The sequence below is a fragment of the Triturus cristatus genome, chromosome 7, assembly GCF_964204655.1.
Source record: "Triturus cristatus chromosome 7, aTriCri1.1, whole genome shotgun sequence".
Classification (NCBI taxonomy): Eukaryota; Metazoa; Chordata; class Amphibia; order Caudata; family Salamandridae; genus Triturus; species Triturus cristatus.
In genome coordinates this window covers 494,977,130-495,000,304 of record NC_140590.1, presented here as the reverse complement: position 1 = coordinate 495,000,304, position 23,175 = coordinate 494,977,130, and the positions used below count along the sequence as shown (strand labels likewise).

Below are 23,175 nucleotides of genomic sequence, written 5' to 3'. Positions count from 1 at the left end.
AGAGATCCTGGTTGCAAAAAAGGGAGAAACAGGCCAGATTTTCAATCAGAGCCCGTGATACTACAAATCAAATCCGGTTGAGAGGGAGGAAAAAAAACCTTCACCCATGCATTCACAGAGTCCCAGGACAGAATGATGGCATTTGTTTGTATGAGAAATGTGTCATCCAACTACTTCCAACTGGCCAAGCATATATAAAACAAATAATGTAAAGTGTTATTTTGTCAACTCTGAGGATCAAACAATAAAGGACATTGTAAAAAAATAATATTTGATTTGCACTGTAAACATAAGACATATGTAGCTTCAGAGGCAAAACAAATGTTTTTAACATTTAACTAGGAAGGTTCTTAGACAAGTGAAATATAGTTGTATTCATGGTTTTTATTTAATTGTTGCTATACTTTAATATTTATAAATGTATGTGTGTGCCCTCTGAACACAACTAAAGCTAAAGTGAGGCGTTATGGTCAATGAGGTGTAAGAGGGCGCAGCACAAAACCTAAATGTCATCAGTTATCGTCAGACCTCAAGTATTCACCCCCGCCGTGTTGGCTCAGCCCTAACTCTCACCGCAACACATACTGTCCAAAAGCACACATTTCCACACCTACAATGTTGTATAAAGCCAGAGATTACATTTGCAATGAAAAGTCTGTCATGCAAGTAATTATGCAGTCCCTAATTCAGATATAATGCCCACCTTCCACTAGTGAGGGCGAGAGTGAGGCTTGCAGTATTAACTGACCTCAGAAGCTCGTCGTATCACTGTGTGCATCTCCTTACTCATTTTGTGAGCTTCTAGTCAGTTTAGCTCCGGTTTCACTATTTTGAAGCCTACTGAATGTGTAACAATATAACCGATTGTGTGCATTTTGAAGATGGCATCTGTTTCATACTGAAGGTGCTAAACATCATAGGATCTACTAGAGACAATACTAGTGTTACCGTTCTTTAAGGATAAGGTTGAATGTGTAACAAAATTCCAAAAAGCAGAACTCATCCCACATGCCACATCCCAGATCAATGAAAAATGGTCATCTCCCAGTCTTACAGGAATGCATTTTAAAGTATATATGCCTTTTTGCTGAGCAAAGGAATTATTTAATACATGATAAGCCCATTGAAAATGCCTATTGGCGATTCAGGCCCACGAATTGCATGTAACAAATGCAGCCCGTCCACTTATGATTGGAGCATGGGTATGGCTCACTTCTGCCTTTGGTATTAGGCTTCACAAATTCTAGTGCTAAATGATTGGTTGTCTGGAGGGTGGGTACATCCAGCATTTCAAGCAGAAATCCCCCTGATTGGCTGAGGCAACATAGTGGGACTACCAAATGGGAACCCTATCCTAGACTCACTCCCAACAGCAACCAAGGTGGTCCGTCTTGCCTGGCACTCGAACCGCCACTGGATCAGATGAGACGGAAGGTTTACACTTGAGGTGCTCCTTTGGCAAGGAAAATTGATTCCCCATAGTACTCGGCTAGAAGGGTTTGAGCAGTGGGACCTTATTGGCCATTCAATACTGGGAGACACCTGGCAAGGCACACAAATAAGTAGTTCCAGAATTTCTGAACGGAATCTGACCTCCAAAGAACCCAATTATATAATTACTTGCTGCTCTGGCATGCGCTAACCGCATTACTATGGGTTTGCTGGGGAGAGAGGATATCGCACATCACCAGATCCTTAATTATCAATTCCCAGACCTGTGTCTCGTGCTTAAGGAACAGGGGGAGACCCAACTTGGCTCCTAGGATGAAAGTGACTGGAGGGATGCTAAAGTCTCAGTGCAAAGCTGATATTTCCTCACAACTGCACCTCATGCAGTTAAACTATTTGCATACTACTTACTTGACTTCTAAATAACTATGGGAGCGAGTAAGATCTCCTCACCCACTAGCTTCCGATGTGAAGACAGTGACTGAGCTTTCACCCCAGATTGCCCTGGAGGATTTGGAGGCCTGCAGAGGGAAACACACTTTCAGACAATGGAATTTCCCAGGGTCCATCCTCCAACGCAGAATGTCGGACACCAATGGACTGGTAAGCAAAACTGGAGGAGTCAATTTACAAAGCTTTGAGGATGTCCACAAAGGCACCACAAATATGGGGAAGATCGTGGGACCGTTACAATCTAATGAACGAATAATGTAATCAGTCGTGGCTGGTAGTGAGCGAGGGTGGTGAGGCGGGAAAGGTGCAAGGTGGGTTTAAAAAACATAAATACCACTTTCTTTCTAACGCTGCAGACTTCTCCGTCATCATCTCTTGTCCGCTTGATCTGGTGGAACAGGAAGCACAAACAGGCTCCCCTAGACAATCACAACACTGCAATGCTCCCTTGTGATTGGTCTGAGCACCGTGGTTCGGTGCTTAGACAGGCAATGGGAGACTGTGCATGTTCCCTACCAGGCTGTGGATTACAGCCTAGTGGGGAACATACTTAGTGCGCATGACAGTTTGGCTGGCCCAAGAGGGCACGCCAAACCATCATGCCACTTAAGTGCAAATATTTCCTCCTCCCTCTGATGGCTGCGTTGACAGCCAAGCCCCACCCCACCTCAAAACCTGATTCAGCGCAAAAAATATAAAGATAACAACATCGAATTGTTATCATTTTATTTTTCCTTCTTTGCACTGGTAAAAGCAGTGGGGCGACTCTCCTCCGCCTTAGCGGAGGAGCCGCCACTAAATGTACATGACTCGTTGTGATACTTTCGCAGTGGAATTTCGATATCATGATTGCACTGTATTTAAAGTTCTGGTTTTAATTAACGCAATAACATTTGGTTATAATAAAAGACTATTAAAAACCAGAGGGATCATGTTATGGTAGAAAGTATTGTAAATAGCGCTTATGAAGCAGATATTGTCACAGCTAAAGGGGAATTGTGTAGGCAAATAAAGTATGTAAATTTAAACTAGCATTTGACAGAAGTTTGACCTAATGTGAAATACTATAAGCAACATTTCTATTAAATAAGCAGAAAATAATTTAGTGTGTTGACGCACTATTGAGAGCAGAAAGAAGCTTTCCACAGTGCACATTAGATACAAGTTTGGGGAAAACACATAATCAATGCCTTCACTAAGCAGAAATTGAGAAATTATCTTGTGCTAAGTGAACAATTGTAGAGATTGACAGGATTGTAGAGATATTAGTCTGCAGATATTGCGTTTGTTCTGAGAATAAAAAGAAATCAAAGCTAACTTCACTGCCAATGTGTGGGCCAATGACATATGAATGTCAGTCTTTTCCTTGTGGTCTTCCCCATTTGTTCCTCTCCACTTAAGCAACATTCTGCCCAGTTCTGTTGGCCGGATTCTGGTGCACTTCTCCGATTTTGGATATCTGTCTAGTCCTGGTAAACCTGGCCCTTTGGGGCTACCCCCTTGTTCATTTGCCCTCAAAACACTGATCCAAAGATATGCCCCTATCCTGTGATGCCTGGGAATTGACTTTCAAGGTCAAGTGACCACAACCCTCAGCCAGCCCATAAAAGTCTTTGGTCACTTCTTTTAGCCATCTTTTGGGCCCCTCTCCCTCTCTCCGCAGGGTCTTCTTCTTGCTCCGCCATGCATTTGTCCCTATAAATGCCTTGAGACCATTCTCTACCCATCCCTTTTTGACTGCTCCATGTAGGCTTCCACCCTTCTTTCACTTCTGTTCCCTTTTAAGTTTCCATCTGTTCTGCTAATATACAACTGAAGAACAAGGGGCATTATTATTTCATTTGAGACCAATCTCTCTGCTACTTGCAAACTGTATCTGCCTACCTGGGATCACGTTTAACCTTATTGTCTTGAATAGTGGTTCATTTTACAGGTACTATTTTACCTGTAAAATTGCAAGTTGGCTCAGGAACATGGGGGCTTATTGTGATGGCAGAAGGACCGCCACCGCTGGGCCGGCAGTGGCGATCCTTCCGCCATCACACAGGAAATTCCTTTTTTTTTTTTTTTTTTTTCCCGAGTCAAACAGCATCCAAGTTTTATTAATTGATACTTTCTCAAACAGTCATGGCAATTGAGGCGAGACATGGGCTACATTACAACTCAGCACCCCACCGTCCTTTCCCCAGTGGACCTGCAAACAAATTTACTATAAAACCAATAAAAATAAAGTCTTTCAGAACAGGGAAAGAGATTAGAGTGAGGGTGGACACTTCACATTTATGTTGTTCTCAACAACAGTTCACAAGCCTACCCTAAGGAACGTTTAAAACTGCAGAATTGAGCCAGAAGATAAAATTCATGTTGCCTCCAGGTTACAAACACGTTTGAGCCTTGATGCAGTCGTGCCCACTCTTACCCAGAAATCGCAACCAATGCAATGCCTAGAAGTCATTGTCACATGTTTTTCTTAAATAGCTGCCCAAGTTATACAGGAGGGGAAATTGCCAATGGGGAACTGCATATTAGATCGAATATGGTACTGAACGCCACAAACTATTCACTCGTAGCAACAGTGTAAAAATGCATTCTTGTACCACCCAGATATTTACGTTTGAGATCCACTTTTGCTCGTCTGGAAAAAAGGCCCTTTGAACTTTAAGTTCTGTTTGAACAGTTAATGACAGAACATTTAGTCCCTCCCACAAACAAAGCTGTATGTGCTAACATAGCTTAAAAAAAAGTAAAACAAAATTCTGCATTTTATAAAACCTGATAAAAAATAGTATTTCAAACTGTACAGTCACCAGAAGTACACAATTATCAAAAAGTCACACATTTTCACTTTGCATCTCCAGCTCCTTCAGCTTTCTGTGCCTGATCAGATTTAGCATCGCCGTTTTCTGCTGGGTTGTTTGCTTCTTTGCTATCCTTCCCCTTCTTTCCTTTTGGCTGTTTATCGGTCTTATTTGGGGCCGCTTTTTTAGGTTTGGGCTCGGCTTTTGGTGGGGCAGGTTTCGCAGACAACCGCGCCGATCTTCTCTGGGGCTCGTCTTTCACCTTGGACGCCTTCGCATCTCCGTCAGCCTTTCTCTTGGGCATGGTTGCGTATAGCGAACGTTCAGCTGGTACAAGAAGAAACCGGGCTTGACTTGTTGAGGATTGCTGACAGGAAATTCCCACCGCCAAATTAGGATGGCGGTGGGAATCCCAATGTGTCTGCGGCAGACAGAAAGTCCGCGCCACCACGGTTCCGCAAGGCGGACCTTTTCCATCCGCCTTGCGGAACCCGGAATCAGGACAGCATTGCGGCAGTGCCTGCTGCCGTAGAGATTACGGTATCCCTTTCCGACCTGTCTTTTTGCGGCGGTAATTCTGCCGCAAAAAGACAGGCGGAGACTGGATTCAGGGGCCAGTTGCGGGCCCCTTCTGTGTGTGTGGGGGGGTGAACTGGGGGATACCCATGGTACCCCCTTGCATTTTCATGCACCAAGTGGCAGGCACTGCGTGGTGCCTGCCACGTAGTGCAGGGAAATGCTGTGCGTACACTTTTGACATTGCGTACGGTGCTGCAGCCAGCAGCACCGCCCGCAATGTTAAAAGCCCTGGATGCCCCCGCCAGTATGGCGGGTGCATCCTAATATGTGTGGTGGGACCGCCGCACATCTGGCGGGCGGTCTCGGTACCGCTACGATGGCCATCGTAATGAGCCCCTTGATACTTTCTCAGTTATTACTTCATTCTCAGCTACAGGTCTGACCTGGTACCTCTGAAATTCTGGGTGCTCATTTTAAATAGCATCAGGATAAACCTTACTAGAAATATTGTGCGTGTAATTATACAATTGGGTTAATAGGACCAGTAGTAACTTTCTGGGCTCCTTGAATGTTACATCATGGTTTACATAACAAACTATTTTGCTAAGAATGTTTCAAGCCTGCATAATTGCCACTGATTTCCTTGGTAGAAACAGTTAATGTCCGTGTTTTTCCCATCTTCGAGGCTTACAGAACGCGGGCTCATTCCTCCATGGCCTAAATCTGTGCGAGGCTTTTTCAACCAGGCACTTGGAGCCATCATACTGTACTGTGTATCGCACCAGGAGTTTTAACTGCCCTGATTTCGTGCAATTTAATCTGTTAAGCTCAATTTGCACCGCCGCATTTTTCCCTTGAGATTAATAATGTATTTGTGGAGGCGCGCAACAGTGCTACGCTTGCTCCATAGCAGCTGGGTTTTATGATACTGATTCCTTTGACTTTCTCAGTCCTGAGGAAGCCTTTGAATCACTTTGGCCGACACACGTCGACTTTCAGTAGAAGGAATCCTATGGAGTAAAAATATCCTTAGATTAGAATAGCAGTAGGCGGCACTAAAGGACATTTTACCCAATGTTCATTTGCTGATGGGACTACCTACAGATGAAGTACAGGCCTGAAAAGTTGAGATAACCACCATATGGTTAAAAAAAAGCATGAGGAAGCAATAATGAATGGAATGTTGCCATATCCCCCAGTATATGGAATAGATTTGCTGAAAATTTCAAAGAGATCGATCGCATAATGGTCTACATGCAAACGGCTGGGGGGTCTAATTTTCAATATATTAATAATGTTTTAACAATCAATGATTTTTGGGTTAGAGTTCTTTATATGTGATTTTCTTGTGGTGGGATGAATACGGTAGTTGGGGCATTGTGCAATATATTGAATTTTCAAAATAACTTTTGACTCAGGGAAAATTGGAGGTTTCACTGTCCGCCTTTCTTATATTTGCAGCCAAGATACTGAGGGATTATAAGGGCAAACCCTATATGTTTAACTACCAGATCCATTTGAGGCAGCATCAGACTGTCTACGATCTGCTTAAACTTGAGGTAATATGTTTACAAAAAAAGTGTATAGTTATAAGACATGTGCAGTTTGCAGGAGCTGGCAAAACCCTAGATTCCAGCGGGTGGACCATGAAACGCTGTTACTCTTCACTTGTCAATAATCAGTATTGTATTAAAATAATATCTTTCTACATAGTTTATGGTGGGAGACTCCGGTATCTATGAAGGTAATCTGGAAGATTCAAAGGTAGGCAGTTGTAACAAGACAGGTTCTGCAGATATGAATGTTGTAAGATTATTAACTCCTTGATATCTAGACTTCATTGGTTGGAGTGCTTTGTTGAAAGCATGAGTTGGTGACAACACCATGATGTACACATGGATTCAACCTCGCACTAAGAATTAAGTGGAGTTTTTGTTGTTACATAGTAAGGGCCTCGTTCGGAGGTTTTCCGAGTCTCATCGTGGGTTTCACTTTTGACCGCTGCATTACGATGCAGGTGGTGGAAACTGAAACCAGCCGGTCGAGCCGGCTGGATTCCAGTCAGAGGCCTGCCTGTAATCCCTATGGATGGCGTTTCCTCCGTAGGGATTAAAATGTTGGTTTCCTGACAGGCTTACCATGTTGGGCTTTCCGACATGGAAAGTGACTTTGGGGGCCCCCAGCAGGGCCCCCTTAACCATGAGGCCCCCGGTTAGGGGCCAACGAGGCACCATAGGTGCCCCCCTGTCACTTCCTGTACCATGTGGCAGGCACGTTGAGGTGCCTGCCACGTGGTCCAGGGATGAACAGATTCTCACATTTCTCTATGGGAACTTGTGCTACAGCCGTTTTACGGCCGCGGCACAAGCTCCAATAGAGAAATGGTGCGGTCGCATTGTAATGCTGCAGTCCAGATTCCGCAACTGTGTCGGGCGGACTTGTAATAAGGCCCTGAATATTGTCAGGATGCATGTTTTTTTAAAATTCTATCTTTATAATCGCAGGTTTTGAGAAGCACATTCTACTGGTTAATATTTCCGATGTATGCATCAGAGCAGTAATATCATAATGGGTACCATGAAATAAACTTGTATATGTAAACATTTTTGTTAGATTATATAAATATACAATGGCTGAAAAGGGATGTTGGCAGTAAAACGGCCCATGTAAATTATGTAGAGTAGTGAGTTCGTGAGGCTGTTAACTGAAGGTCATGGCAGGTATGATTGACAGGCTGCCAGAGTAGGAAACAGGGGTGCTGAACACTGTTCCTCTCCCTTCGGCCATGCATTACTGAATGCTGAACTCTGGGCTGTATCCCAGCATGAGAAGATGTCCCGTTCACACAACCTCGGGACTGGGCTACTCATAGAATATTTGGTTGTGGAGGGGCGGGAGTTATATAGAGCAATATCCGGTCATCATGGGAATGCATGGGAGCAGATAGTGAGTCACGTCACATTGGACAGGCAATGTTAAGTTGCTGGGAGGGAGCAGGTCAGTCAGTGTGGGGAGGATCCGGAATCTCCGTCAGTTCACTCACTCAAAGCTGCTTGGTCCCAGAAGAGCTACTCCTTTGCGTACAATAAATGTATTTTCGCCTGGCCTCAGGTAAAACACTGTTGTTTCACAGCATGTCCGTTCTCAGACTTCCACGATATTTAATGACAGACTTTTGCTGTGCCCCCGTACAAATCAAATTAAAACATGTCCATTTATTTTTAGGTCTGGCATGGAGGCAGGTTTAGCTATCTTGCCACACTCCGATTTACAAAAATTTCAAAATAAAAACACTGCTAGTCGCCCATTAGTCTGTTCCAGTCCCATTCCATTCCATTCATACTTTGCTTTTCATTCTTCTGCATAGGGCAATGGGAGGGTCCATTTCAGCAAACTGACTCTTCTCACTCTCAACTAGGTTATTTATTTTATTTTTTTCGCATGGGTGCGTCTAGCAAATGTGGGTCACTTCAGATTCACGGCTGTTAGGCCAATGTCTGCTTTTATTGCACTGGTTATTTTTATAATGAGTCATTTTTTTTTGGAGGGGGGGGGGGGTGGACAAATGAATGCTGCCTTTAGGAAGAACCATTTTCCTTTTAATACTTTTACACGTTAAATGTGTGTTGCGTATATTTGCAAATAAATAAATCAACATTGCTGGCTTGGTTGAGTTGCTGCCAATGATGTTGTGTGTGTCGGGGTGACAAACTCAAGTGAACAGACGGGTAATGGGCTTCAGAGAAAGCATCTATTATAATAAACATTTTGTATAGTCCATATCGTCATGGTTGAGAACTGCACACCTCAGTGTCAGGAATTAGTGAGGGGAGAGGCTCATCAGCTAATTCTAGGCAAAGCATTTCCTCCTTCCAACAGGGTTCTCCCAAAAGAGAATGAATGGGGTTTTGTTTATAAATAAAGATTTATCTTTAAGACTGTTTGACTGGCACATTTGAATGCACTACAAGTGATTGGATTGTTTCCCAGTTCTAAAGGGTTCAGTTAACTCAACTAAACTTGACGTGAGAGCGAACTGGAATCCGAGTATCTATTCTTTGCCTGGATTATATATGCACTGAATATGACTCAGAGTCAGAAGATTCGCTCCACATTCATAAAAGCGCGTGGCACACAGTGTCTTGCACCTCAAGTGCTAGAAATAGCAGAAGGTCTGAGAAGAGGCTTTTTCTTCATTGTCTGACATTGTGCGGCGAAGTGACACCATGGGGCAACGAGAATACCGCATCTGCAAGGTAGCCTTATCCTATCATCCACACTTACACTTTCTGAAACACTCCAGTGCCTTTTTTCAAATCAGATGAACCCAATTCGAATGTATTTACAGTCAGACTTTGGGGCCGATTCTGATGTCGGATGGACAGGAGTCCTTCCGACATCGGTTTGGAACTGGAACCGAATGACCTACTGTTGTCGGTTCCAGCCCAGGAATTAGGGCATGCCTATTCTTCACAATGGGAGCATGCATTCTGAACGGAATGCATGCTCTCATTGTGCAGAGGTGCAGTTCACCCCTGCACCCCTCTGGGTGCAGGTATTAACAGGGTGGCACCATAGGTGCCCGTAGGCCTCCATTCGGTGGCCTTGCACCCATGGGGGCCTTGCTGGGGGCCCCCAAAGTCAGCTTCCTAATGACTTTCTTTGTCAGAAAGGGCGGCATAGAAAGGCAGTGGGAAGCTGCCATCGTAAACCCTCGGTCAGAAAGAGCCGGCCCAGGTATTACTGCAGGTTTCCCGAATGGCGGACGAGCCCATCAGAAGACCTTCGGGAAAACCGATTTGGATTCCCTTCTGACTGACCCCATCGAAGTGGATCAGTTGGAAAGGAATCCAAACGGGCAATTGCGATTCGGGGTGGAAGGCTCTGTCCGATGGTTAGAGCCGTTCCAGCCTGCATCATAATCGGGCCCTATATTGGGGCTGGGGACCGCTAGATGCACACTTCAACCATAAGCTCAACCCAGACTGTCTGAAGGCATCTAAATGAAATCATGATTCTTCAGGGCAGAGCTGATCATCTCCTGTTTGGAGTGCCTTATATATTAACTCACAGCAATCAGGAAATGTGTTATGTTCCAACCTTTGTGTACATCTAAAAGCACAGCTAAGCCCCAGCCACAAGACACGTCTAGCCAAGCACGTGTGTAAATTCATAATAATTGGATTCATATATCGTTTATTACCCCTGATGCTTTGAAGCGTTATATGGTGAGTAGCACGCTACTCTGGAACCCAAAGTTAGTGGTTAATCTAGTGGTTATTGTTCGTTACTGCAATTAGTCCAGTGAACTCAAGAAACAATTGCATGCATTTACTCCAGTTACTTTCTGATATATTAATACCAGTTAGGTGTTATCATTAGCGGGGGCTATGTGGATTTAGGTACATAGTTGGTGAAAGATATAAACTGGCGGAGATAAGGCAATGTTAGATTAGGTGGACAGGGTTTTAAAGAAGAGAGGTTATGTTCTATGAAATGAGGTGTCAGCCAATTGCAGAATTACTCTAAGAATGATTAGGCAGGTATGAAACTAAGAAGAGGCTATAGTCAGAATTAGAAGGTATGCAGAGGACAAAAAGTAGGAAGAGAGTCACTCTGAAGAAAGTACATAAAGGTCAATTTTTTATGCAGAGTTTTAGGATATAGTGGAAGAAGTTTGCCTGAGATAGCAAGCAGTTGGAGAGTGCAAGCAGTAGAAAGAAATAACATTATACATAGTGGTCCTTTTTTGGGGCAGACAGCGTAAACATGTGATTCCAGGTGTACACATCTTTTAATTATTAAGAGCCCTAGCACATTGCCTGCCAAGCCTAGGACAGATGTTTTAAACATAGCCTGGAATACACCAACCTTGGTCCAGGGTCTTTATGGCGCACAAGGGGAGTTGGAGCAGAAAATAGTCTAATTTAAAGATCTTCTCTCACTATTCGGTGAATTAAAAGTTTTCACTCACTCACTAAAAATGAGTTACTTGGCCCTGGCTGAGATTGTCTCGTCAATGCACAGTCAGATTTATACCCAGTTTTGTCATTTAATCCCACCCAAGTATATTTTCTGCATGTTTTTGAATGTGGCTATTGTAGTATATGCATTGTATGTATAAGTGAAACAGTGATATAAAGGCATGTGGGTTCCATTTTGAATGTCCCGGGCCTGTTCCTGTGCACATGTTGGGGGGTGATGTTGTTTTCATAGACAGTGGAAGTGTGTCAGGCTGCAGGAGGGAGGAGGCCTAGACAGTGGAGCAGTGGCAGCTGGTGGCTGTAGAAAGTGATGGGGTGTAATATTTGTTATACAAACTGCATCAGATGCTAGAGGTAAACGAGCCACTGAAGTCTGAAGCGAGATTCACGGTTTGAGCTCAGCTTGAACCCCAAATGAACCACATCTTCAGGTGCCTTCTGGCCCTCACCCACTCTATAACCTCTTGTGCCAATAACTGAAGTCAAATCAGTGACCTTTGAGGTGGGATAGAAAGAAATATCCATCTAGTGGCTGAATTGCACAATGTGAAATAGGAAAACCCATTATCAATCCCAGTTTCCCCGCTGAACCAAATTGTGTGATCCTACGCAATTGTTTTATTTTACTTTTCTTACTTTTTTCATTATTCCATTTGAAAGAACTATGAAACACAGGAGTTCAAGTTGTGTGCTGTAAACACCTATTCTGTTTGATTTAATGGACTCTACTGTGGTTCGATGTATAATTACCCAGGCCACCCACAGGGAACACATAATAGACTTGCCTCTTGTTTTACTAATGGCACCTGCATGCGGATGCGGGAGGAGGGGAGAGCACGACTGTTTCTAATTTAATTTGAAAAAACAACCTCTTCTAAAAATGTAACTCGCAGCAATGTGACGAAATGCTTCTGCATGTTAAAGGAACTGAACTTTGAAGAGACTTTGTCATACTTAGTTTGCTGTTCAATTGATATATCCACCATTGTACAGCTCAGATCGGGTTGGGGCTCTTAGAGCCATGCAAGACCATCGCCACGCCTCTCCCTGTTCATTTGCTGGTCAGCTCGCCCTTTGCAGACACACACACAGCACTTCTCCGAGCACCGTCTCTCATGATACAGATACACACACACATGGAGACGTGCACAAACATGTTATACACAAACCCACCCACACACGAGGCAACCGTAGCCAGGGATGCAGACATATCAACACTGTTCTTCCCCCATCACCCTGGTGCAATCAGACTCCCTGCTCCCAAATGACTGCATCGCATGGCCCAACACTAGGGGTGACTCTACTCTGCGACTACAGCAGCTCAGAACAGTGTCACCCCCGGGGCTGCACTCCATGCTGTAGTCATTTAGAAGCAAAGACCAGTAATAGATGGGTGGCAGGTGCACAAAAATGCCAAATGCAAACCACACTGTAGCAGACAAGACTGTGAGAAGAGGATCTCTCCCCCGCATGAGGGCCTCCAGCCAGGAACTGATAGATCCATCTGTACTGCCACGCGTGTGACCCTGATCAGGCAGAGGTCTACACAGGCAGCAGTTCCTCAGCAAATGAAGGGACACGTGAGGAGAGGCGGAGCACACTGCCCATGCCCAGCCTGCAAGGGCCACCCTCTGCCACCTTGACGGTGCCAGCTCACCTGCCCCGCCCATAGCTCTTGAAAGTAGATTGAGCTCTTGGGACCCTGCCGGGGGCCACAAAAAGAACGTCGAGAGACACACAATAGTAAAATGCCTAGAACAAGTCTGTGCCCACACATGACAAAACTACAACGGTTTGTGCCTCAAGGGCGAAAGAGACTGCCACCTGGCACGTGCGTAGTTAGAATCACACAAAAAGAACCTAACCTAAACCAGAGCAGCCTGATCTTATGCTGCATTGGTGCTTGTACATTCCCACCTCGCTTCTCTTTCTCCTCCTGAACGGCTGGGCTCCTCCCCTAATGCCCATGTACCCCAACTGCGACTGCAGTAAAGTGAGGAGAAAGGAGACAAGGCACCTATAGAATTTGATTGGGTCCTTTCAGTGGCATGGCCACTTGGTAGATGGTGTGGGTTAAAGGGGCTGCAGTCTGTTGTTCAGAATGAGAAGGGTCTTCTAGGTAGAACCACCTTTCTTCTCTTTCCTGATCACTTTCTTTGTGGCTGTTCATAGCCAGGTACAGACAATGCACACCTCTTTGTGCTTCTGTTGCGGGTGCTTCAGGCTGGAGACTACCGTGCTGTGAGGAGCATCACACTACACAAAGGCTGTGTCGGCAAAACTGCATAGAGAGGTACTTGAAAAGGAAGCCACACCAAACCAGTTCTTCTGCCTGCAAATCTTTTCTGTTTGGAAAAAACAGATTTCCTTTCATCACAGGGGAGAACTTGAGAAAACAAATAACACCAAAAGACCAAACAGTGATGCAGAGGCTGGCAGGTTTACTGACCACAACACTGCACTCAGCCACTCAACGGCGCCTTCACTTTTCAAAGGGACAGATTTGTCATCTTGGTGGTGACTACTAGGATGAAACCTACCTCATGAAACACCTCATCAAACTCGTGCAACACCACTTGGTGCCCAATAACTCTTTCAAGGGCCCCTGTATCTTCAAATACAGTTGTCCAGTTTAGATATACTGACACGCAGTACTGCTTGCCACTGCAAGAGACGGTGCGTCCCTCATGTTTAGGTCTCGCTGAGCCCCAGCGCTTGCGCTGGCTCGGAGAGACATTTTATAGTTGGTATTTTCAAAGTGCTGCCGTGGCCTAAAGCCTCAGTGCACGTGAACGTGCACGCGCGCAGCGCCATGTGTCTTTCCTCGGCAGCACGCGATCGCAATCGCGATCACTTTCACTTTCGTGGCCGAGGAAAGTGGCGAAAGCTTGTTCTATTTCTTTGTCTTCTTGTTTTATTTTGCAAGTGAAGCCTTGCTTTCCTGCAGCCTGGACATTTCAGAATAGCATCGCTTTCCGTCCCTAACCCCTCGCAGCTTATTTATTTGTTGGTTTGTGAGTTGAGGAAGATGATCTATCTGATGCTTTTCTTTTCACATTCTTGCCGATCTTCCTGCGTGTTTTCCTTCTTTCAGGGGGAGACCGGGGAGAGGGCTTTTCCTAATGGAAAGAATGCAGGGCGTGTGACTTAAGAATGGTTTGTTCTGAGCTAGTTAAAGTGCTATAATGGACGTTTCTTCCAATGTTTTAATGCAGTGTCCGTACCTGAGTCAAATTATTTATTAGGCCTAATTACTTTCACATTCGGCCATTGCTTGTTATACACTTGTTTTGTTTTCTTCTCTTTCGTAGTTAGGGAAATGTGATGGTGAAAGGCAGCACGAGTACATTTAAAGTGTAAGAATGCTTGAGTTTTCGTCTGTCCTTGTGCTTTCATTTCGCACCCTCTTTTATTTGTTTGCAAAGCGCTCTGATACCCACGGGTCTCGCCAGCGCTATATAAAGCTTTATAAATAAAAACTCGGGCGCACTTCAAATTACAAGAACGGTTCTGTTTCTGGCCAGTCCCGATCACTGACCCTTGGAAACACTCTCTGCTCACTCCCAGCTCAGCACATCCAACTCTTCCCTCAGTCCACAGCACAGAGAAGCCGATTTAAAGGGGGCGCCGTTTTTCCACAGAAATTGCGTGCACTTCGCCCCGGAATCAGACTTGGCACCAAGATAACAGGCCACAGACATGCCTCATAGCTGAAAATAAAATAAATGCAAGTCCAGTCTGGTCATTAGATAAAGCTCTCTACCAGGTTTTATTGTTGTAGCCCTCTCCATGGATGTTTCACGGGAGCCATTTCAATCAAATGCTAGATGTGTACTCTGTTTTCAGCTGCAAGAATTTCCCTGAAACATGAGCCTAAACGTCTGACTGTTGCATGTGGGCACTGATAGGGCTGATAAGGAAGAGTGATTATGGCAATAAAGGAGGCCTGTGCGAATTCTGTAGCCTTCACTGCTTGTGGATAAGCACATTATATGCGTGCTCTCCCCGTTACTCTTGAAAATGTATCCATGTGTTAAGATGTCTGAAATGGCCGCAAGGAAGCTCTACAAATTAGTGCTCCGCAGTAGCACTAATTTCTGTTATTTATTAACAAAATAAACAGATACACATTTGTGTAGCACCCAAATCAGATTTCTAAGAAACTACCGTTGTGAAACCAACACACCACGAGCCCCACTGTTCGTTCTCTTGAACCATCAGACTGACACATCTGAAGCACTGTCCATAGCACACTGCACCCCGCACTGAATCCTACTTCTGCATACTTAATATACTTCTGCAAGTCATTCATACACTGGCACACTTTAAATCCGTATAGAAAGCATAGCATATTGTGGCAACTAGCTCATACACACATCCACTTGGCTTGTCTTTTAGGTACATCTAGGCTAAACATGCATGTCACCATTTGGGATGCATCTGCGGTTAAAATCTACTGTGACACCTCACCTATTGATCATTTTTGCTATTAACTATGGAAAAAGATCATGTGGCACTTTAAATACTCTTGAAATATCACCAGTCCCAAAAATCTGCATAAGTGACAAGTCAAATAGGCATCATTTCTAATTATGCCCTTTTGGCTGGTGCTATCATCTCACCACACCAAGTTCACAGTCCTATTTACTTTCCATTCTGCAGAGGTCTGGTAAAAATAGTGCAATTTGTTAAGTATTACATCCCATAATGTTTGTGTAAGTTACCAGATCTTTAGCTGCCACGAAACACTTAACCATAGTATGGTCCTCCAGAATAAGGTCAAGACACACAACCAACCACAACCAACCACAACCAACCACACACACACAACCACACATACAACCACACACACAACCACACACACAACCACACACAACCACACACACACACCCAACCACACACACACACCCAACCACACACACACACAACCACAATCACACACACAACCAAACACACACACAACCACACACACACACACACAACCACACACACAATCTTAAACGCAACCTCAAACACACACACAACCACATACACAACCACACACACACAACCACACACAAACAACCACACAACAACACACACACAATCACACAAACAACCACACAACACACAAACTAACACACAACAACACACACACAACCAAGCACACAACCACACACACAACCATGCACACAACCATACATACAACCACACATACAACCACACATACAACCACACACACAACCACACACACAAACACACACACTCAACCACACACACTCATACAACCACACATACACAACCACACACACAACCACACACACAACCACACACACAACCAACCACAACCAACCACACAACCACACACACAACCAACCACACAACCACACACAACCACACACACAACCACACACATAACCAACCACACAACCACACACACACAACCATACACAACCAATCACACACACACAACCACAACAACACAACCACAACCACACCCCCAATCACACCCAACCACACCAAACCACACACAACCACACTCACACACAACCACACACACACAACCAAACACACACAACCACACACACAACCACACACACAACCACACACACACACAACCACAGCCACACACAACCACACACGCACACAACCACACACACACTCACAACCACACACAACCACCCACACACAACCACACACACACACACAACCATACACACACAACCACATAACCACACAAACAACCACACAAACAACCACACACAACCACAACCACACACACAACCACACATGCACAAAACCACACACAACCACACACACACACAACACACAACCACAAACAGTTTTTTGGGCTGTCAGCATAAATAGGCTGTCACCAAACACGATGAACACCTCGGGAAAGTTTAGGAAGTCACCCTCAACTTTGAAACCACTTGCTGTTGCAGAGTGTGTGCTGTACACATGGCAATACCTTGACACAGCGGACTGTTGCAAGGAATGCTTTGAGCCTCGGAGGCTGACAGACTTCAGCCTGTGCATTAGTTCACCCCGACTTGGCGCTGCATGTAAACAGGGTGCCCACTGTCCAGCATGAAGTGAGACATTGTGATCGGGCTGGAGATGCTATTTAGCAATCTGCTTAGAACACTATGTTTCATTTATGGCATTAAACATAAAGGAGCACTGGCAACGCTGATAAACTGGATTTCAATTTGAGTAGTGACTAAAACTTTAAAAAAACCTTCAGTACTGAAACAAGTGCAATAGGTCTTGCATTTGCAAAAGTTTAAGCTATTAGCATTGTGCATGACAATGCATTTTTATCTATTTTATAAAACAAACACATAAATAAATGTCATTATCATTTACAATGCCAATAGCTAATGTTGCATTATTATTAGCAATGCCAACTGCTCACACTTTTATAATGCGAGACCTATTGCATTGCAAATGCTTGTTTTGTAGTTGTTCTTACTCTGTAAAGTGCTCTGATACCTTCGGGTCTAGTTTGTGCTGTATACAACTCGGTGGAACTAGGGTTTGCTTGCCCGGAAGGCTATAATATCTTCCACAAGCCAAGAGCTACTGGACGGGGGGGGGGGGGGGGGTCGGGGTGATGTCTAAAGATACGTGGGGCTTTGCCCCATTTAAGGTTGATGAGGTGGCGGGCATTGAGTTACTAGGATTCTCCCTTCAAGAACAAAGAGGGAGGCTCCTTACAGGGATGGTTAGTTACAGACCCCCAAGTTCTAACACACAGTACCAAACGCTTCTAGATGTCATTGCGGCTCAGTCGCTGACTCATTCAAGAATGCTGCTTCTGGGGGATTTCAATATGTGGGAGAATGGTACCTTAGACGGCCACCTAAGAGATCTCAGGGAAACATGTGAGAGTTTTAGCCTGCATCAGCTGGTCCAACAACCTACCCATCAAGGAGGGCACATTTTGGATCTCCTGTTTGCTGATCTCAATGAAACTGAGGTGGTCAACATTCTACCTCAGACCTGGACTGACCACTCGTTGATCCAGTTTCGGATCTGTATACCTGACGGAAAAACAACTAGAATACCTCCTGTCACATATCGTATGGGAAGAGACTGGGCAAAACTCGTGAGGAGCAGGGCTGAGCCACTTTTTTACAATCTGCCGCCTTTTGATCCTCTTGAGTCAGTGGCCGAGAATTACCGTCTGTACCAGAAGTACATCCTTGATGTATTAGATCAGCATGTGCCTCTGAAACGCCTGAAGGTCAGATTAAAACACTCTGCACCATGGTACTCTGAAGAGCTGAGCATCACGCGTAGATCCTGTCGACAGGCAGAAAGGAAATGGCGCAGGCATTATGATGAGCATGATAAAGTGGCTCTAAAAAAAGTACAAGCTCAGTATAAAGAGTTGATGGCTAAGGCTAAGGCAGACTTTTTCATCAACTCTATCCTGTCAACACCAAATAGCACCAGAGCCCTTTTTAAGATAATTAGGGACCTCTCTAATCCCACTAGTGTGGGAAATAAAGTGGTTGCGTCACAGGCGCTATGCGATAAAATCGCCTCTCATTTTGAGGAGAAAATCGCAAAAATTGTAGGAGGACTAAATATGTGCGACCCCTTTCCTCTAAATGATAATGGACATACGTCCCCGGAAGAACTAGGTAGAGTAACCTCACTGGAGTATTTTATACCACTCACTAATGAGCTGTTTAACAACTGTGTACAGAATGTGAGGTCAGGGTCGCCACTAGACCCCCTACCTAATAAGATCTGGAAAGAACATGCTTCAGCTTTGTTCCCTCGGTTGTGGCAGATATGCTGCCAATCTCTGGAGGAAGGGGTGGTACCTGAAACATGGAAGCTGGCAGTAGTTAGCCCATTACTAAAGAAGCCCTCCCTGGACCCAGGAGACCCTGCTAGTTTTAGACCCATTTCTCTGCTGCCTTTTCCTATAAAAATCATTGAAAAGGTAGTGAGTAGATCTCTCTCTGGGTATCTGGAGGAGTTCCATCTCCTGGATAAGAGCCAGTTTGGCTTTAGACCAGGTCACGGTACGGAGACAGCTCTGGTCACGGTGTTGGATAACCTTCGGATGCGGGCGGACAGAGGCCTTTCGTCAGTATTGGTCCTCTTAGACATGTCAGCCGCATTCGACACGGTTAACCACCGAATTCTGTTGAATAGGCTGGAGCATCTGGGAGTGAAGGGACGTGCCTTGAGATGGATACAATCCTATCTCACAGGGAGACAACAGGTGGTCTCCCTCCCCCTTTTACCTCCAGTAGGACCCTGGTGGAACATGGGGTCCCCCAGGGATCGGCCATCAGCCCCATTCTTTTCAACATTTATCTGCAGCTTTTAATTCCGATTATCAAAGCGTATGGGATCGATCTCATTAACTACGCGGATGACACCCAACTAGTGTTTTCACTGGAGGGAAAAGGCGCCTTGACCATGGATGACTTCCAGAATTGTATGTGTCAGACATCGGACTGGCTCAGGGCTAACTCACTGCAATTTAATGGAGGCAAGACCGAGGTGATCTATTGCCCCCCGGCAGGAGTAAGAGATTTGCCCTTTGACTTTAGAATGGCCCCAGAAGTGGAACCCATTGTCCCAGTGACAAAGGTGCGGAACCTGGGGGTCATGTTCGACAATGACCTCCAAATGGCTTCTCAAGCTAAAAAAACAGTGGGGGGGTGTTTTGCTCTTATGAAAGCCCTACGGCAGATTCTACCTCTCTTGCCTGTGGAGAAAAGACCTTTGGTGGTTCGTAGTACCATTTTGAGTAGGCTGGACTACTGCAATTCTCTGTATCTAGCAGCTCCGCTTTACATCTACCAGAGTTTGCAGAGGGTCCAGTCTATGGCAGCCAAGCTGGCGCTGAATAGGAAACGTGGTTCTTCAACCACGCAGGCGCTTCAAGAGCTTCACTGGCTTCCTATGAGGGAAAGGGTTAAGTTTAAATCCCTGTGTATCGCCTATAGAGCGGCACATGGTCTTGGCCCTCTCTCTCTACAAGAGAAAATATTCTGGTACAAACCTCAAAGGACTCTCCGTTCATCGAATGCCTTCTTGCTAAATACTGGTAGGATTAAGAAGGCCAGGATGGGAGGTAGGGCCTTTAGTACAGTGGCCCCGCGACATTGGAATGAACTTCCCCTGAATATTAGACAGGCCAACTCCTTGATGGATTTCAGGCGAAGTTTGAAGACTTGGCTCTTTCCTAAGGAGGGACACATGGTCTCATAACTCTCTATCTCCTGATTGACACCGGCTTTCCATCTCCCCTCTTCTTTTCCGTTTTCTGATGCCACACACTTTGTTGGTCTAGAAGTTTTTTTCACCACAGTCTGAGCGCCAAGATACCCGTTGGGTGATAGTTGCGCGGTATAAGTACAAAATACAAATACAAATACAAAAACAAATAAATAAGTAAGTTAAATTGTACTGGGTGGAGAAACAATGGCATCAGCTGGTCAGGCTGCACAGTACTGTATAACTTCCAACTTCTGATATAGGAAATTAGCTTTCCAGCACACACAAGGCACTGTGAGATCAAACATGCTGATATCCCTGATTGCAAGACTATCTTGTGTCCTTGGAGTGATGCGCGAAACCTGTCAAATGCTTTAACACAGCCCAAGATGTGTCATACTTGACAGGGCTGGGTAGATGAAGTGCTGTCATTACCGCTGCACTCATGTTTTATTCCTCTAGTGAGTCACCTAAGAGCCTTGTCCTGAGGTCCACTACACTACTGCATCCTGTGCTGACCTCTCATAAAATATACAACTCAGAGCACCACACCTTGCATTACCCTGAACCTTAAAACTTGACTCCATTTTCGGGAGGGTACCTATGGCACACTGTTGAAAGTCATGATACGGCTGCCTAGAGTAGTCCACTGTGGAACTCGGCCTTACAACTTCAGTCGAAAGAACTTACTAGACTTCCATATGGTCTTCCCAGACTTTCTCTGGTGTCTGGATTATTACAAATCATATGGCAGAAAGCTTAGTGTTTTTAAGTAAGCAAGATTCCCGGAGTAAACACTGCACCAGGTCTCCATGAAAGTCAAACCCTGCCACAAAAAGGGTTCAACTCCAAACTCCATCTCACGCAGGCCGTGGGCAGAGCAGCCTTACTTAGGATCTTGGCATCCAGATTACATCCTCTGCCACTTCAAGAAATATACTACACCAAGCGGAGAACAACGGCGATCAAGGGCTGCCGGCTCTGCAATTACAAACACAAGTCTTTGGCCCATCTTTTATTTTGTTGCCCGGCCTTGCGCACAGCCCGCAGTCTCTATCTACGGCCAATTCTATTACAACTGGGCACCCGTACAGCCAAGGAGGCGATCTCTCAATTGTACACATTGAACACAGTAAAACATATGGCTTTGTTTGGCAAATTCATCAAACAGACTCGATTATTGCTGACGGCTCCACCACTTAGTGACCCAGTCAATTGCATGTCTGCTTGACGTCCACGGATTTTAATGATTGCCTTCTTTTAAATGCTGTTATCTTTTTTACAACTTTGTTATATGCTAAGGTTTTATGTTATGGTTTTAAGTAACCAGCAGTAAAATATTCATTCATTCATTCATTCATTCATTCGTTCATTCACTGCACTAGGTCCCACCTAAGTGTGATGAACTCATAGTTGGTGGGACCTGGTGCAGTGTTTAATACAGAGTGCCTGGAACGCCACATAGAAAGGATTTCCATCCGCAACAATGGTGACTTACTCAACCTCAAGGCTATTTGATTATTTAATCGATACCTGTGGATTAACCTCTCTGATGGTGCAGCAAGCGAGGGGCAATTTGCACACTGGATGGTGGCAGGACCATGTTAACAGAACTATTTCCAGTTTGAATATCAGTTAAAGTACCAGTATGTACCAATGCCTATTCAGGGAAGATCGAACATTTAGACATTTGGCTATTATGACTGTTATTTATGGGAAATACTGGGGCTGCCATTTGGAAGTAAATGCAGAAACATTGTGCTGGGGTCACCTCTCAGCAATCCCAGTGTGTTGGGCTTACTGGAGGTAACAGGAGGGCTAGTTGGCCGCTAAGGACCTTCAGGAGCGAAGGGGACTTCATCCCCCAACCGATTTGTTTTTATTTTCGGAAGGGAGGCTGTGTGGCCGCCCTTCCCTTGATCCCTTCGGGCCTCGGGGACCCATCCCCTGGTGCATGGCCATTTTTGTTTTTGTTCAAGGGAGGGGGGCAAAGCAGGACCCCTCCCAGGCCGTTTTTCTGCCCCAGGGACCCCATCCCCTGGGGCCAGTCCATTTATTTTTTGATTTTTTAATATTTTATTTTAAGGAGGGGGCTGCATGGCCCCCCTCCCTATGCCGATTTCGGCCCCAGGGACCCCAACCCCTGGGGCCTGGCAATATGTTTTGTTAATAAAAAAAAGGGAGGGGGCCGAGCAGTCCCTTCACGGGCCATGGCAGTGCTTCCGCCATCCCATACCAAACTGCAATGTCCCGGGTATGGGCACCCCGGGACATTGCTGGGGCTGGCCCTGGGGGTTTGGCAGTCCCCAGGGCCATTTACGGCTCCAGGAAGGGGGCCGCACATCTCCCCTTGCATTTGGACAGTGCCCCGGGGAAGTGGTGGTCCCCAGGGCTGTGGGGTGCTGGAGCCCCCCACACATTATTCTCTACATAGCCCTGGGGAGGTGGTGGTCCTCAGGGCTGCAGGGGGTTGTGTGGCTCACCCACAGTTCATACATGTGGGGGGGCAGAAGCTCCCCACACATTGTTTGTCAATATTGCTCCGTGGAGGTGGCAGTCACAAGGGCTGCGGGGGGCCACATGGCCCTCGCATCTCAATGTAGAAGCCCCGGGGAGGAGGAGGTCCCTGGGGCTGAGGGGGCCCACACAGGCCCCTGCATCTCTATTTATTAATGCCCCCAGGACCTGGCCCACCAGGGGGCCTAAAGGAAACGAAGCGCGGGAGCGCTCGCTTCTGTCTTTTT

General features: G+C 45.4%; 1 protein-coding gene and 1 pseudogene across 2 annotated transcripts in view; one reads left to right on the top strand and one right to left on the bottom strand.

Annotated features, from left to right (window-relative positions):
* The window catches only part of UTS2R (urotensin 2 receptor), a 375,701-nt gene that overhangs the window by 42,412 nt on the left and 310,114 nt on the right, over positions 1–23,175 (top strand). The gene's annotated exons all lie outside the window — the stretch shown is intronic.
* LOC146809983 (non-histone chromosomal protein HMG-17 pseudogene) lies at positions 3,984–5,080 on the bottom strand (annotated as a pseudogene). The gene has a single exon (XR_014966527.1). The product of XR_014966527.1 is annotated as a non-histone chromosomal protein HMG-17 pseudogene (transcript).